Source organism: Phalacrocorax aristotelis, chromosome 1 (genome assembly GCF_949628215.1).
Source record: "Phalacrocorax aristotelis chromosome 1, bGulAri2.1, whole genome shotgun sequence".
In the NCBI taxonomy this organism is placed as follows: domain Eukaryota; kingdom Metazoa; phylum Chordata; class Aves; order Suliformes; family Phalacrocoracidae; genus Phalacrocorax; species Phalacrocorax aristotelis.
The window spans coordinates 133,584,426-133,601,195 of NC_134276.1; the positions used below are offsets into that span (position 1 = coordinate 133,584,426).

General features: G+C 40.3%; 1 pseudogene; it reads right to left on the reverse strand.

The window, feature by feature from the left end:
- Positions 1–152: 152 nt before the first annotated feature.
- Positions 153–5,862, reverse strand: LOC142054308 (T-cell receptor beta-2 chain C region-like; annotated as a pseudogene).
- Positions 5,863–16,770: the final 10,908 nt, after the last annotated feature.

A 16,770-nucleotide genomic window follows, 5' to 3' on the forward strand; every position in this document is an offset into this window, starting at 1 on the left:
GGTTGCATTAGCAAGAATGCAGTTAGCATGGTGAAGCACTTGTGAGGCTATATTTGGAATACTACCTCTATTGTCCACACATTCCTCCACCAGGCCCCAGAGTCAGTACAACAGAGATATCAACAAATTGTAGAGAGTCCAGCAGAGGGTCGCTAAGATGACCAGGAGACTGGAACAAGAACATAAGAGGAGAGGCTGAGGGAACTGATTTTGTTCCTCTTGGAAAGGAGCAGGCTAAAGGATGGCTATTTGCATGACTCCAACCGCCTAAACAGAGTCGGAGTCTCAGAGTGGCACAGTGGAAGCCAGTGGGAACAAGCTGCAGTAAGATAAATGCTGATTAGATGTAACAAAAAAATGCTTCCTCTTGAGGGTGCTTCAGCACTGGAACAGATTTCTCAGACAGCTTGTAAAATCTCTGTCCTTGATGATATTCAGAATGATGACCAACATGATCTAGCTTTGGAGTTAGCCTTGTTTTGAACAGGAATTTGGGTTGAGAGATCTCCAGAAGTCCCCTCCCATCAAAATATTTCTACCAGTATATGATTTTTATCATCTTGTTTTGCTGTTTTTAAATACCTAGAAAAAGCATGGGGGTTTTTTAATTTGTAAAAGCAGGTCAACATCTCCCCCAAACCCACAAGTCTTTCGGTTTTTGTATGTTGCACAACAGAAACAGCAGCTGTACATGTAAAACCCATCTGCAGACTTCAGTAACAAGAAGATCGTGTGATAACATGAGGCAAAAAACCCACCAGCTTTCATAAGGCCTGTATGTGTGACTATTTCTGTCCAACTGTAATATGGTGAACAGAGAGCTGCACCCTGTGCCTCATTCTGAGAGGCTGGGGTGGTGTTGTGGTAAGAGGCTGATGCATTATCAAAAGGGGTTTTTTGAGTAAATGTCAAACCGCATCCTGTTTTGGCTAAAATTCAACTGCTGTTCCCTTAAAGACATATTTTCAAGCACATTTTGGCACATCATCTGCGCTGATTCTGAGGTACCATTTCCTGCTTCTGTTGAAGGCTCTGGTTATGGCAGACAGAAGCTCCCTTCAGGTTCTCCACCCCATGCCTCCTACTCCTTCTGCCTTGCTATTGCATTCCCAGATGTTCTGCTTCCAAAACGCCACAGCACTCCTCTGTCTTGACCTGTGCTACTCCTACTTCTATTTACCATCTATACATAAAAGTTATGAGATGCAAAGTAGATAAAAGATCTCCAGAAACACTCTCCAGGATTAGTAACCGCTTAGTTTTACAGTTTATGCTGCACAGAAATGGTGCCCAGAAACACAGCTTTAAAGAACCACTACCTGATTCCCCTTACTCCTCCCCCACAGATTAGATTATTTTCCTTTTTTCTGAGTTGCATCCTTTTTTTCTTCCTTCGCTTTTCTTTGTCTTATTTTCTTATTCTTCCTAATTTTCCTTTTTACTCTTTTCCTTAAAAAGACCACACATTTTGAATATATTTCATTCATTGTCTTGAGCAATATCTCCTTGGAGTTCTTACCCTCTTTTTTTGTCTAAAACCCTCCCCTTCATTCTCACTAGCTTGTTGTCTTGAAAGTTATGAAAGACACAATATAACTGTAGAGAAGTGGATTTCTATAAATATGACATTTAAAACATAATTTTGTGCAAAGTGGTCTCCTGTACAGATAGAATGACCTAGGACAAATGTGTATAGAATAGAACTCTCTCCCTCTTCTTGGACCAGCCCCATCACAAATATCCCATACAAAATGCTCTTGAAAATGAGCATGATGCATACAAACTTCCCAGCTGTAGCACTTCTCTGATGGTGTTACCTATGGTAAGGGAGAAAGCAATTGATAAAAACCAACAGAAAAAACCAAACATTTCTTTAGAAAACTTTCCTAGACAAGGGCTTTTTTTAATTCTGCTGATTAGGAGAACGTGTTCAGTGCTCATTTGTATGAATTATAACTTGGCTGCCCTTAGCTGGAATATGTTAACTAGTAATTGTATTAGACTTTTCACATTCACATTGGTATGACTGATTAGGAATTGGGCTGAAGAATGAGAAGTTGGGGCATCACATGAAACTGGATTTGGAGTCTTTCTTATGGGAATATAATTTATTCTAATTCCGCAGTATAATTAAGGAGGTAATGTACTATAGTATGTGGAGTCAGTGACTAACTGCTTGCTAGAATATCAACATACGTCTTTATGCTACAGCTAGGTCTGCTGCTTTAAGTGGTATTTTTATCATGAAATATTGCGTTCTAGCAGCCAGTCTCATGAAAGTTTTCATGACAGTAGACAGAATTTGGATGTTCACATCCATACATGTGTATTCAACAGGAAGATGAATGCGCGTGTCTGCACATGTACGATCTTGCACCCATGCATAGAGGCATGAATGGCTGTGCCTGCCAACAAGTGGAAACCCAGGACATGTTGAGACACATACACACAAGACATCTTTTTTTTGCATACACAGGTGTATGTATAGATAGACTTACTGTCTAGATATATCTATGTATCTTTATTTATAAACTTACTGTCAAGTGAGGAGAAAATTAATGATTTAAGTTACCTTCAAAGATACTACAGTCTAAAAACAGAAGAAAAGAAACGGATAATATTTGAGCCCAGATACGAACCAGCATCTCTTGTAAAGTGCTCTGTTTGCGCAATCACTTGTATAATAGAGGGTGGATGTGGGAATGAGAATTACATGGCTTGTAGCATGTTTGGAGAACAGGATTGGATTCCTGTGCTTGGTCTCAATTTCCTGGGTACTGACAGATCTGAGTTAAGTGTAGTAGACTGGCACGAAGCATGCCTACAGTAATGACTGCTTATTCTAGATATAGGAGCCTACAGAGGATGACCCCCATACCCACATATATTTTGCTCACCAGCAACACTGTAGATGAATTTGTGTATCAATTCCAGGGTTCCATTCTTTAAAAATTGGCAACATACTCAAAACAATTCAAAGGGTTGAACCATTCCTGGGCTGAGATCCTCAGTCAGCTGGTCAAGGAGTAGGTACTCCCATTCTGCGTGGAAAACTCATCAGTCCCCACACCTTCTGTCCTCTTAGCACCATTCACCTTCCAGACCAGATTCAGGTGGTCGGGGTAGAAACCAGAGGCCAGGCATACCAGCGTGGCCTTGCTTTTCTGTTGGATCTCTTGCTTTGATGGGGAAAAGATGGCCACAGCTGGAGGTATGATTTAATTGTTTTTCCCTGAAACAGAAAGCAATATGGCCTAGAGCCTTCACACTCATACATCTAAATATCAGATCATGCCTTTTTTTTGTAGAAATATGTGTGTTGTAGACTGCATGCTGAATTCAAAATCTAGTGTGATCTATATTGCTGAGCATGCAGGATCACAATCTTCAGTCTAAGAGACAATTATATTTACACTAAATTTTAATTGTCTTTCCAACATAGTATGTGTTAAATATGCCGTGCTGTCTATGCCATTTAAATAAAAATAAATAGGTTATTTGGACAGAATGTAGCTCCAGGATTTAAAATATAAAGGTGCAGAGCAAGTACAAAACTTTTTCTCTGGATACTGACCAAATACCTGAGCTTACTAAAGCTAAGATACTAACTGAAAAGAATTTAATTCTCTGGTTTGTTGTGCTAAGCTCTACAGTGAGCAGAGGGCAAACTGATCCTCTGCATTCATTCGCCATTTTCTTTATCTCTTTCTCTGTATGTCAGTCTCCTCAGGACCTGAGTCAAGATTTTTCTGAAATTTCTTGGCTTTTTTCACCTCAATCTCTCCTTCTCCTTATCTTACAGTTTTAGAGATAAAAATAAACAAGCAAATTAATTGACCCCCCCAACCTGTAACCTGCAAATTTTTTTAACCTACAAAGTTTCCTAAAACAACCAAGAGGGAATGAGTTTTGTTATTTAGCAAAGAAATAGTAGGCCTTGTTTTCTTACCTAAGTCAGTAAACTTAGTTCCTGTCACAAAATATTGCTCATATCCAGGGCACAAAGAGCTAATCGAGTGATAAATCCCACACCCCACACATCTATTGAGCAAAACAAGGATTTAAATTGTGAAGGTTTGATTCTGCACTGCTAATACCATTTCCACTCTGCTTCAGGAAAAATAAGCACACTAGATCCTTGGTGTCTTCTCCTGGTGCCAAAAAGGACACAAAGTACAAGTTTATCAGACTATGAAAAGAAGCAACTGGTACTGCAACAGTGTTTCTCATGTCAGTGTCACAGGACTTGTCAGCTCCATCATTTTTATTAAAACTATCTCCTATTTTTTCCTTGCATAAACTCACAGCAATGCAGAAAGGATTGAGATTAGAAAAAAAACAGAGTTAAATGCTAGACACTAGTTGCTCTTGCCAAAAGTCTGTCTGTGTCTAAAGATATGAATGCTTGAGTTTTGTGGTTCTGTGTGTGCATTATGTATGACTATTTCCCCTGCTACAGAAATGTTCTGTGATACATCCTCTTTAATTCAGATTCTTCCCATTTAGCTTTTCTTACATCCTCATTGGATGACTTTACAGAATTATCTCCCATATCAGCATTTATAGTTCTTCCTGATTTTCTTTCTCAGACTCATTTGACCATCTCCTTCTCCACTTTTTCCCTAGCTGTCTGCTAAGAATCCAGTGTATACACCTGAAATCTGAATGTGTGGTAAACAACTTAGAGATGTCATGGTAAAAATAATCTTAATGACTCTAAATAGTTGCATAAGAAACCAGACTGAAACTAAAAATGTAGGGTGAAATTTTCTCTCTAATGAAATTAGTGGAAGCTTTATCAATCATTTCAATGAAAGTAGCATTTTAACATTTGGTTTTCTATTTTTGTATCCTGGATCCAGTGTTTTAGTTCAGGGTCAGCACTAGGTTGTCTGCACCTAACTTGAGAAAAATTATGTTTTCCCAGTTTTCATGTAGCTGGACATGCAGGTCGTTTCTCTTTCTCTTAAAATGGTATCTGGATCCTATCTTCTGAAAGCATAAATGCTGTCAGTTAGGAAATGCATAGATGATATTACACTATCTACAACTGCAAACTGATTTTCTTCAGCAATATATCAGTTTTCACCAGAGCCGGATCACAGTAGGTTTGTTCACTCATGCACAAATGCACTTTGGCACTACAATTTCCATTTACTTACCTGTTTTTAATCATGCTGTGGTGCCTACCACTTTTCTCTCTATCTTCTCCTAGAGAATCCCAGTGAGGATCACCAGATTCTACTGATTTAGGTGCCATCAAAAAATCCCTTTCTTTTTATTCTAGAATCTTAAAGGAACTCACTGGTATTTGCTGTATTTCTTTCTTACATAGAACTGTTTAGTTTTGTCACTCCTCCAAAATGTAGTTTGTCTCCTCCAAAACACCTATCCTAAAGTCTCTCCCCCATTCACTTTAACCAAGCTCTGCCATAACCACTCTGAAAGGCTATGTGTGAGAAGACGACTGATCAGGATTTTTTTTGATAGGCTTGATAAATGCAGCCATTTTTACCAAATATCCTTATAGATTATATTCATTTTAATGTGCTCCAGAAAGATCTGGAATTATTTTTTATATTCCATTCTGCTGTGGTCTAGTCTACTATAGAGCATGAATAATGAGGTATTTTGGGAAAAGAACGCATCACCTGAATCCAAAGACTTCCCTCTATGTTTACCCTAGTCACACTCCCAGAATCTCACCCCTTGCACAACCTAATACACTTCTCATGATTCCCACTTGCCCAGAACCGCTACTTTTGTTCCTTCTCCAAAATACTGGATATTGGCAGAGCACAGCTCAGAGTGTAAAATCAAAACTATCACACCTGTCCTGGGCTGCTGTCTAGTGATAACCATGTTAAACATTCAAATACCTTTTTTTTGCAGAGAGTAGCCAAAGGTGTGCTGAAAAGAAGGTATATCAATTTATCTAAGTGGTAATTTGTTATTAAATAATCTGCATTGTTTTCTAATGATGATTTGGATCACAGCAAAAAGACTTCATTTCTCTGTCGTTAGTAAAGCACTTTATTGCCTGGTGCCGTAGTTTGACATCAATATAGGAGTCATGATATATATTGTAAGATCCAGTCTCTTTCATTTGCACACACTCTCGCTTTCTTTCCCTCCAGCTTCCAAATCTTTTGCCCATTCCTTATGAATACCTGTACATCCTTCCCAGTCCTACTTCTTCTCCCTTTTTCTTTTTCATGGACTCACATTCCATTTGAATATGACAGTGGCATATAGTGTGAATAAGAGGGAATCATAACAATTAGTTCATTCTGTAGGCAACTTAATTCTGGGGAAAAGACTTGGTCAGTCACACAGTTAATTTCTGGTAGAATAGAACGAGTAGATCAGCGAACACTGAGTAGAGTCTCTGGAAATTCTGCACTGTAGAGGTCATATATATTCTTCCACAATACATTTATCTGACTTGAGGTCTCTTCTTCTTTGGTCTTGTCTCATCCTTCTCACTCCCTTCAGTTTATTCCATTAAGCTTGCTTGCTTATTAGCTTTCTCCACAGTTTTATTAATTTGACAAATTAACACCAAACTGTTGTATTCACAGGGCAAATTTAATAACAATAATTCAATTGGTTAATTTGTCCCCTTCTTCACAGTCCCTACTATCTCCCTTTGTTTTGACCTGTCTTTCCTGAAACACAGTCTTTAGCCTTAGTGAAGCTTAGCTGACTCAGACCCTTCCACTGCCCTTTTTTTTCTTGCCTAGAACATTGAGCCACATTCCTTTTTAAAAATACAGTATTACTGCTGACTTCATATAAAAATTCTCTGAGGAGTTTGTTCTCTCTTCCTCTTCCTTATTGCCACAAAATTTCTATTTCCTAATCTACCATACCCAAAAAAGCCACTCCTGAAAGATTCTCCACTGCTAAAAGAGCTGTACTAGCCCCTGGAGATGCAGTATGCTTCTTTACATAAGCAATGTCTACTGCATTGAAATAACAGGACCACAGGGAAGATCCTATTTATCCTTCCCTTGCTGTCCCACACTCTTTTTACTTCCCTTTCAAGCTTAATAAAAAATATTTTCATTTAATCTGTTTTGACGTTAAACATCTTCTTGCCCATGAACTTACAAATACTGCTTTCAGGCATGCATCCTGACTGTTAAGTGTCTCAGACAATGACTGTTTTTCAGGCCACTCGTTGTCATATATCCTACCATTTCACAGCCCAGCAGACTGAAGTGTAATCACACAGCCTGACATTTGCCCTTACCCCTTACTTAATTCTGCAGAATTCTGAATCACCTAATTGGAAATCCCTTACTCATGTACCATCCTTCCTGTAATTCATACAATGGTAAGGTGCTTAACCCACAAAATCTGTTTTCTCCTCTCCCATAATTAATGTTCTGCCTGCTTCAAGTGATGAGAGACCCAAAACCAGATGTCCTTTTCAAGGTAAAGTTTTATCATAACCACCAGAAAGAATCCCTACTATACACATTTCTTGGGAGATATTGCTTCAGGTATAAAAATGCTGGCTCCCACAGGAAGGTCAGTACCTCTGGCATGTGCTAACACAAACGCTTGTCAAGGAGGGTGAAAGAGAATTGACAAATGCACTCAGTTTTGCTGTCAGCCTCTACTTGTCACTCAGTGTAGTCACTGAGGTCTGTTGTCTGAACTTGAGAGGAAAACCGTAAGAAAACAGTACATATCTGTTGTAACAGTGTTACGGTTTTGAAGAGTCGAGGACAAAGAAGCCTCCATCAACTCCTGTTTTCTCTCTGTCCCCTCCCCACCTCCTGTGATCTAGGAAATTTTGGACACAGGAGATCACCAAATGGGAGGAGTGGGAAGCTGTTTATTTTCTGTTCTCAGGACCCTGGGACCCTGGCTTGTGCCAACAGATAATAGTCCCCTATTCCATGTCAACTTTGGACAGAACCTGCTCACCAGACTTCTGTGCTTCCTCCATTTCAGATTATGTCCTCCTGGCTTTCTGTTTCAAATGCTGTTTCTCAAGTATATTAGCCCTTTGCTTGGATTTTCAGCCAGCAGTCCTTTGTCATCAATCCTCCTCCTCCTCCTAAAATACATAATTAGAGCTCTAGTTTGCCTTTTAACTTATCTTTCAATTTCTGAACAGTGTTTGTGCCTTGAGCTGCAAGTTATCTTCAGCTTATGAGTTCTACTTCAAGAATCAAAACATCATCTTCTTCCTTCTAGGAGCTCCCCTACTCATGCACTTTCTGTGTTTCTCTTTGTTGTTTGTTTCTTTTGTTTTTTTTTTTCCTCCTTCTGTATCTTTGTCTAATTCCTTGAACCTTTCAAAAGTGAAAATGACCTAGAGGGTCTTTTGCAACGATCAGGGCAAATGTGACAAAAGTTATTTATGAAAATAACAATTACAACTGTAGGACAGATCACGTCTCTCACTGATACACAGAGTAGCTTAAACATGACTTGACTAAAATAGAAAATATAGGTATAAAAAGAAATAATTGAAAGACAAAATTCTTTCTGGGTTTCCTTTGTTTTATTTCAAACATACTTTGTAAACAACGTTTTCTAAATTGTAACAGTCATCTTGGTTCCTCCTCCAAACTGTAGTGGCTCTTTGTAAGCTCAGCTAAAAATTATTGCTAAGATTACCAAAATATTGCTGATAGAAGTCCAAATGGCTAAGACTGTTACTCTGGGATGTCTGAGTTTGGGTAAAGGAGAAATCCACTCAACTTTCCTCCCTTAGTGGGGAAGAAAATGCTAAGACTTTATGTAAATTATTGAGGGACATTACACTGTTTAGTTAAGGATATCAAAAAGTGCTCCTTCTGTGTTCATGCCTTGTGAATTTGAGAACCATAACCGCATTTTTGTAAAAAGTAGTCTTTCAGAAGACAGTTCTTTTTGTTTGAAACAGCCATGAGACTACATAAGTAATAGTTGTAATCTCTTTGTTCAATATGATATTTTATCCTGTTCTGAAGTGTTTTGAGGAGATTAAAGAAGTGACAAGCACAGAGAAGAAAAAATGACTCAGTTTTATGGGATTATACCCATTTGTCCTCTAGCACTATGATATACTTTTTTCTGACAATAACATTAAAAATTAAATGCCTGGTTCCCGTCAAATCTATCACCAGATCCTTTTCAAACAAACAAATATATGAACTGACAGGTGACTCTTAATCTATTCACTGAATTTTTCTTTACTACCACTATGAGCCTGGTGCCATCACCAAGCTAATCTTGGTAAGAACACAGTGAGAGGAAAAAGCAGCTACCATGCCACTCCTGAAAGGGTGTAACTTCTCATCTGGCTAGTGTTCTGTTCCCTTCTCTACCACCCTTGAACTCAGCATCTATTTTGGCTAGAAATTGGCCTACTTTTTATTAGTCGGTATGTGAGGATTTTCTTAGATGACAGGTACCAGAAATGAAAGAGAGCTGTTCTCATCAGTCACACATGTAAATATAATGGAATATGTTCTAAAGCTTTACCATTTCCTGATTTTGCTATACTTACTTTAAATAGGAATGCAAAATTGTTAGAATAGCTGTGTTGGTCATACTGAAAGGTGCTGCTGGAGTAACAGAATATGAAGAGTGAATGCCAAGCAAAGACTGCAAGACTGATGAAGGCATGTAGTGGTTACTTTCCTAAAATATTCATTTATCTCCAATGCATTTAAGTTCAGGGATCACAGTAAAACTGAAGAATCCTTTATAGTTTTGTCCTACTTTTCTGATCTCAGATTGAATCCAGATAAACATCTAGTTTAGAAATGTGTTTAGTAATAGAGACTTCTTTTCCTCCTTTACATCAGTAGGCATGGATTTAACAATTATTCTAATCTGCCTTTTGTCAAGATAATAAGTCATTTTAACACTGTTTCCTAAATCAACCCTTTAGCACATTTTACTGGTTGTGTCAGCATTTTATTCTGTAATGAATTAATATTCTACAGTAAGAAACAGAAATGCCTAAGGAAACACACCAAGTATTGTCAGCTAGGTGCCCTGTCCAACGTACAGTGGTGAGTTTGCACAATATTTTGAAGAACTAGCAGAATGTCTGCCACTAGAAGCTCACAACTGCACATAAAGCCTGTTCAATATCATACTGTATCTTACCTTTCATGAGGTCACAAACAGAGGGAACATTTATGCTCTTATCTGTGTTAGAAAATACTGTGCTTTTGCAGAAGAATATGCTGAAACAGATAGCATATTCCTCCAAGAGGTAGTGTATGTAGTGTATCCAGCCTACCTAGGAAATAGCTCTTTCTATCTCTATCTGTCCTGTTCTGAGTCATTGTTTCAGAATTCAATCTGACACACCATCTGTAAACAAAAGCAGAAACAGTATCTCTCCTCCCTTTCCGCCATCACTACGCAGTGCTAAATAAGAGTTGAATTTCTGGAACTCACCCATCCTGCACCTATTTCCCCTGACTTCCCTCTTGCTCAGTTTTCATACAAAGGGTTTCTTTTTTTCTTTAAAAAATTTCCAGTGTCATGTATTTGTTAAAAATGTAGGCTTCCTTTCCTTACCTAATATTGTTACCTGGTTCCCAGAACCAAACTGCAGAATATATATCACAGTACTACAGAGACTATCTCAAAATATACCCCTCCCCATAACAAAAATGGGAGGGAGCAATATGAACATTCCATGTGAAAAATTCAGGAAAGAAATGTGTCATCTTGAGAGACATTCCCAGCGACTGATGCTCACAGAAGACACTGCAGGAATGCTACTATTGCTAACAAGTAGGCCACAGAATCCTCTTCCCAAAAAGAAGTGATGTAAATGCTGTTTTAGAGCAAACTCGAAACTAGCCTGGACAACATCCTAAGGAGTATCCTATTGGGTATGGTGTCAAAAGGATAATGTGGGGTGGGAGGGTAGATACAGTAAACTTTCCTGTAGCCTCCTTCCTAGAAGTCACTTACCTGATGGGTGCTTTCTCCTAGCAAGAAGAGTGTAAACGTGTTGAAATTACTATTTTTTCTTATGATCCCTCAACCAGACAGAGTCTTCCAAGGCCACATGTGCGAGAAGAAAAACATTGCATGAAGCAATATGGTTGGCATGTGGCTGCTTATTAATGACTACAAACCTGCTGATTTCTGTTCAGAGGATGTCCTGCTTGAGACTGTCCCATAATGGTGGAAATATATATAGAATGGTAATGGGCTAAGCAAAAAGTTTTTTCTACACGCACAATCTGCAATGAAATCTAGACTAGAAACCCTTGATATGAAGACAAACAAGAATGCTGCCAGGATTTTGTTACAAGACAAAAAGATTTTTTTATGTGGGTGACTTCTTGGTATTGGGAGGGAAAGGATTCTCTATGTTTTGTCCACCTGTTCATGCTGGGCATACTCCTCAGAAGTATGAACTCAGAGAAAGCTTTAGAGTTTATCCCTTTTCAGAGAGTTTTTTTGTAAAGGTCTCCCAAAGGAATGCATCACTGTTTCACCAGTGTTCCCACAATGGTTGAGCTTGATGCAAAGCCAATGCTTCCTTCAGCTCTGCCACCAGTGGCTGAAGACAAACTTTTGGAAATGCAAAAGTCTGTGCTTATACACAATGAACTTTAGAAAACAGATGGTCTTGGCTATGTTGCATGTCTCCGTATTGCAGAGACATCTGGAAAAATAGAAGGGCTCCTATACTGTACCTCTATATGCAGAGTTGTGCTGTGTTGTCTCCTGTGACCCACTACCACTCACCAAGACAATCTTGTATTTATATCTGATAAGAAACAGGAAGGGGAGATGGCTGTGATAGGCTGAAAACTAAAGAGACACTGACATGGGTATGAGCACATAATACAGATGCTAAATACCAGTAGAAGGCTAAACAGTACAGGTGCACTAATAAGGGAGAGTGCAGAGTTTTTGTCATGGGTTGATTTAGGGGTGAGGTAGTCACAAGAAGAAAACACCATTCAATGACATAGAATTTAAAATATATTTTCTGAGTGGGCTGGGTATAGTGGATGGGTAGCAATTTCTGTTCTAAGATTTGTGGCATGTGCACACAAACACACACACTTTGTACAGCGAACACATCAATCAAAGCCCCCAGGGCAGCTGTGGCCAGCACCCTGAACTCAGGTGAAAAGGACACTCACTCCAACTGGTTGAGGTGCCTAAGTCCAGGCTGGTCACCTGGATTTTAATGTGGACCTCAGGTTCAGTCTTCTACAGTATTGGGCATTCATTAATGTGTTTGTCTGGAGGAGCTCTTGTCTCAGAAATTTCTCTATCTTAGATGGTTGTCATAAGTCAACATTGGCCTTCCTAGTCATGCCACACCAGGCTGATCTCTGACTTTCTTCATATCTGAAGCCAATTAAATTTTATTACCTGGGTGAAAATCACATTCTAGCCTACCACTATGCATGTAATAAGGATGTAAAGTTTGGTGGATGTAGACTGAAAGTCTCAGGTAGGCGTCCCCAATAACAGTCATCTGTGCTTTGTTACTCAGCACATCCTGGAATAGCCTAATTGAGTGGCAACAGGACAGATGAAGTGAAAGTCTCATTCTGAGTGGCACTTTCAGGCAATGAGCACACTGTGATACTTTCTGTCAGGGCCTGAGTGTGCCACCCTCATCAGGGACCTCCACCCTCTGCCCATGGGCCCAGAATCTCCATTTAAGCTTAGACCTAGACCCTCCATTCTTCCCTGATCTATGTTGTAGGTGTACCTGTATCCAGCCCTGTCTCTGTTATTTCCTCCTGAATGGACCTTGTACCTATGTTATAGGTAGCTTGTCTTCTGGATGGACTCCTCATATGCAGATTGTAGCTTTCCCTCCTGTAGCTTGGAAAGACTCTGAACCATGAGTCCATGTGCCAGCAATGTCTCCTTGTGGCAAAGAAAGCTAATGGTGTCCAGGGCTGCATTAGAAGGAGTGTTGCCAGCAGGTCAGAGAGGTGATCCTTCCCTTCTCCTTAGCTTTGGTGGGGTCACACCTGGATTCCTGTGTCCAGTTCTGGGCTTCCCAGTACAAGACAGTTATGGACATACTGGAGAGAATCCAGCAAAGGGCCACAAAGATGATTAACGGACTGGAGCATCCCTCATATGAGGAGAGGCTGAAAGAGCTGGGACTGTTTAGCCTGGAGAAGAGAAGGCTTGCAGGGATCTCCTCAGTGTGCACAAATACTTGAAGGGGAGATGCAGAGAGGACAGAGACAGGCTCTTTTCAGTGTTGCCCAGCGCCAAGGCAAGGGGCAATGAGTGCAAACTGACACAACAGGAGGTTCCCTGTGAACACAAGGGAACACTTTTTTGCTATGGGGGTGACTAAGGACTGGAGCAGGTTACCCAGAGAGCTTGTGAAGTCTCTATCCTTGTAGTCATGGTTTAGCACCAGTCAGCAACTAAGCACCAGGCAGCCGCTCGCTCACTCCCGCCCTGGTGGGATGGGGGAGAGAATCAGAAAAGGAAAAGTGAGGAAACTCATGGGTTGAGATAAAGACAGTTTAATAGGTAAAGCAAAAGTTGCACACAGAAGCAAAGCAAAACAAGGAATTCAATCCTACTTCCCATGGGCAGGCTGGCGTTCAGCCATCCCCAGGAAAGCAGGGCTCCATCATGCATAACGGTTACTCGGGAAGACAATTGCCATAACTCCAAACGTCCCCCCCCTTCCTTCTTCTTCTCCCAGCTTTATATACCGATCACAATGTCATGCTATGGAATATCCCTTTGGTCAGTTTAGGTCAGCTGTCCTGGCTGTGTCCCCTCCCATTTTCTTGTGCACCCGGTAGAGCATGGGGAGCTGAAAAAGTCCTTGACCAGTGTAAGTGCTACTTAGCAACAACTAAAACATCTCCACATTATCACCACCCTTTCCAGCACAAATCCTAACATACCCCCCTAGTAGCTACTATGAAGAAAATTAACTCTACCTCAGCTGAAACCAGGACAATAATTAAAACCACCTGGTTCCTGGGCAATTGGCTCTGGGTGGACCTGCTTAAGCAGGTTGGGTGGACAAGAGGACCTCCAGAGATCTGTTGCATCTCAACTATTCTGTGATTCTGTGAATCCACATTGTAGTCTTCTTTCCACTCCTGTCTCTGGACTACAGTCCGGTCCAGTATTCTTTTGCTCCTGACTGGACTTCCTAAATGTATCCTGGACCTAGTTCACTGCTTGCTTGCCTTGGGACTGTTGATGGACCATGCACCCTACTCTGCTGTGTCCAGGTGCTATGGGACTGTGCCACGGTTAGTGAATGTACTTGAGCTGTGGTCACCCTTGGTTCCTGGTTTGCCTTCCCCACTGACCCTTGCTGCTTCTTGTCATGTTTCTCAGCAGTATATATATAACCAATAATGCCTAGACATTCATACAGTGTCTCCCCATAGCAGTCTTCAGGTGAAAGAAATAGAAGCCAAACCTACAGAATGATGAGTGGCTTCAGCAGGGAATGGAGTCCATCAGGATCACTTAGCAGGCATGCTGGAGAAGTGACTCAGTATAAGCTTCAAGCATTATCTATAGCAAGAATGATTTATGCAGGCCTTGGATGCAAAATCAAGCAAAAGAGTGTTAAGTCAAGGAAAGTTCTTTTACAGTGCAAGAGCACAGTAACCTAGCTGGGAAGAGCATAACATGAACTAATGTCTGGAAGCTGAAATCAAATATCTCCTGACTGAAATAAGGCAGAATTACTCAAGGGTAAAGGTGCTCAACTACTGCAAAAAATTACCAAGAAAGGAGGTGGTTTCTTCACTTCTTGAAGTTTCCCCATCATTACTGCGTGCTTTAGGTGCATACAAACTTTATATACTTATTATCTCAATGCAAAGTAAAATTAATTATATGAAAATTTTGGTATGCAATATGCAAGATATCAAGATGATAATTTAATGGTCCCTTCTGGCCTTTTGATGGATGCATGAAATCAAGAAAATTGTATCTTTAAACTTTCCAAACTGGTTTTGTTATAGGCCTTGGCTTGTTGATGCCAGCTGCTGGCAGCCTGACATCTGGCTCATGGTTTATCTTTTCCAAGAAAAGGGGGCATTCATCCAGTTTATTCTTTTGCAAGACTCCATTGGTTAGAAAGAATGAAGGAGTGATGCACTTTCATACATGTGTAGCTATTCTCTAATCTGTAGTGGTTGGGTCATCTTCAACACTGCAAAGACTGACCTAAATTATGTACAGGTCATTCTCAGCAATTAACGTAGGGTATAGTCAAAGGTCAGCAGCTGTCTTCACGTGGTCATTCTTCTTCTCAGGAGTGTTTCTGACATGACCTAGGGACTGAAGCAATTCTTTTCAGGCCAGATCCACCAGTCTGGACAACCTTATTGTCACTATAAATATATCACAAGATGGGAATGGACAATGTGAATACTTCGGCAATGTGAATACTTCTTCCTCCCTTGCTTTTTGAGCTCCGTTTGGCAATAGCTCTGGTCTGTTCCTTTCAGTCTTTTTCCCAGGGTTACATTTTTGATAGTAGTCAAACTTTCCTTTTCACAGCCTTCCTGCATCTCTAACATGATACCAACATCCCAAATCCTTCTCCAGTGCTGGATGCAGTAGAACAGTCTGTTTATCTTCTAGCAATACAAAACCACCAGCATCACCCCAACCACATTATCAGAGTGGGTGTGAGCAAAGGTACAGGAGGACATTCTGGAGAGCCTTATGACTGTTAAACTGGATTATGCAACAGGCAGAATGCTGTTCACACATGTCTTACCAGTGTTTCTTTTTGTATAGGAGTTTAAAAATATGTTTGCTATTTTTCTTTTATTCCCGCTCTGAAATATATAAATTCTCTTTTGTCCAAATAAGTGTCTAAACTTCATCTATTTGTGCTTACCCTTATTTTAACTTCTGTACTATAGGCAAATGAGCAATTCAGCCTTTATGGCCTATTTAGTACTTGGTTTCTTTGATGAGAAAGGCAGCAGTGAGGCCCTTCTATAACAGCAGTAGGGACTACAGTTCCTAATGAATGGGGGAGCTGTACTGGTGCGTAGCTGCTTCCGTACTTCCCAGCTTCCAACATGCATGATATTGCATCCAATATCAAAAAAGACTAAAGACTTATAGTTTTTTCCTTCCTCTGCCCCCAGTAAATTTATGACTGTAAAACCAGAGGATGACCCCTTCTGCCCTCCACCCCCATTCTTCTTTTGTTCATTTAGTCTAAGATTGGATCCATCTTCCTAGAGTCTGAACTGCTGTGGCACAAAAACTACTGATAGGATCAGGATGAAACACAGGAAGCCTATTTTTCCTAATGCTGACAAAATGTACCACTCTCCATCTAAATAACGCTGTGCAGTGAGTGTGGGTTGGCTGATGTCCTAAATACTCTAAGATGGCTAGAAGTGAATGGTAAGTTCTATTTTATTTGGGGTTACTGAATCCAATAACCCAATAGTGGTGAGGCTTCTGCAGCTCCCTTTCCCTAGGTCCACCCACTCAGCAAGGCTGAGTGTGTATTCCCAATAGACATACAAACTCATACACAATACAAATATATGTATACACACAGCCACCCACACAAATCAATACGACAGAAACACTCATGCAAACACAGATGGCGCTAACAGACCTGGCTGTATGAGCCCCTGAGTCCTGCAGTCCCATACCACTTCCTGGTACAGACCCCTTCTTTCACAGATAAAACTCTAATGCACTCCTTTGCACACACATGTGCACACACAGAGAGGCTGCATCCCAGTAACTGGCCCTGAACTCCCCAGTCCTCCATTTACTTCACACACT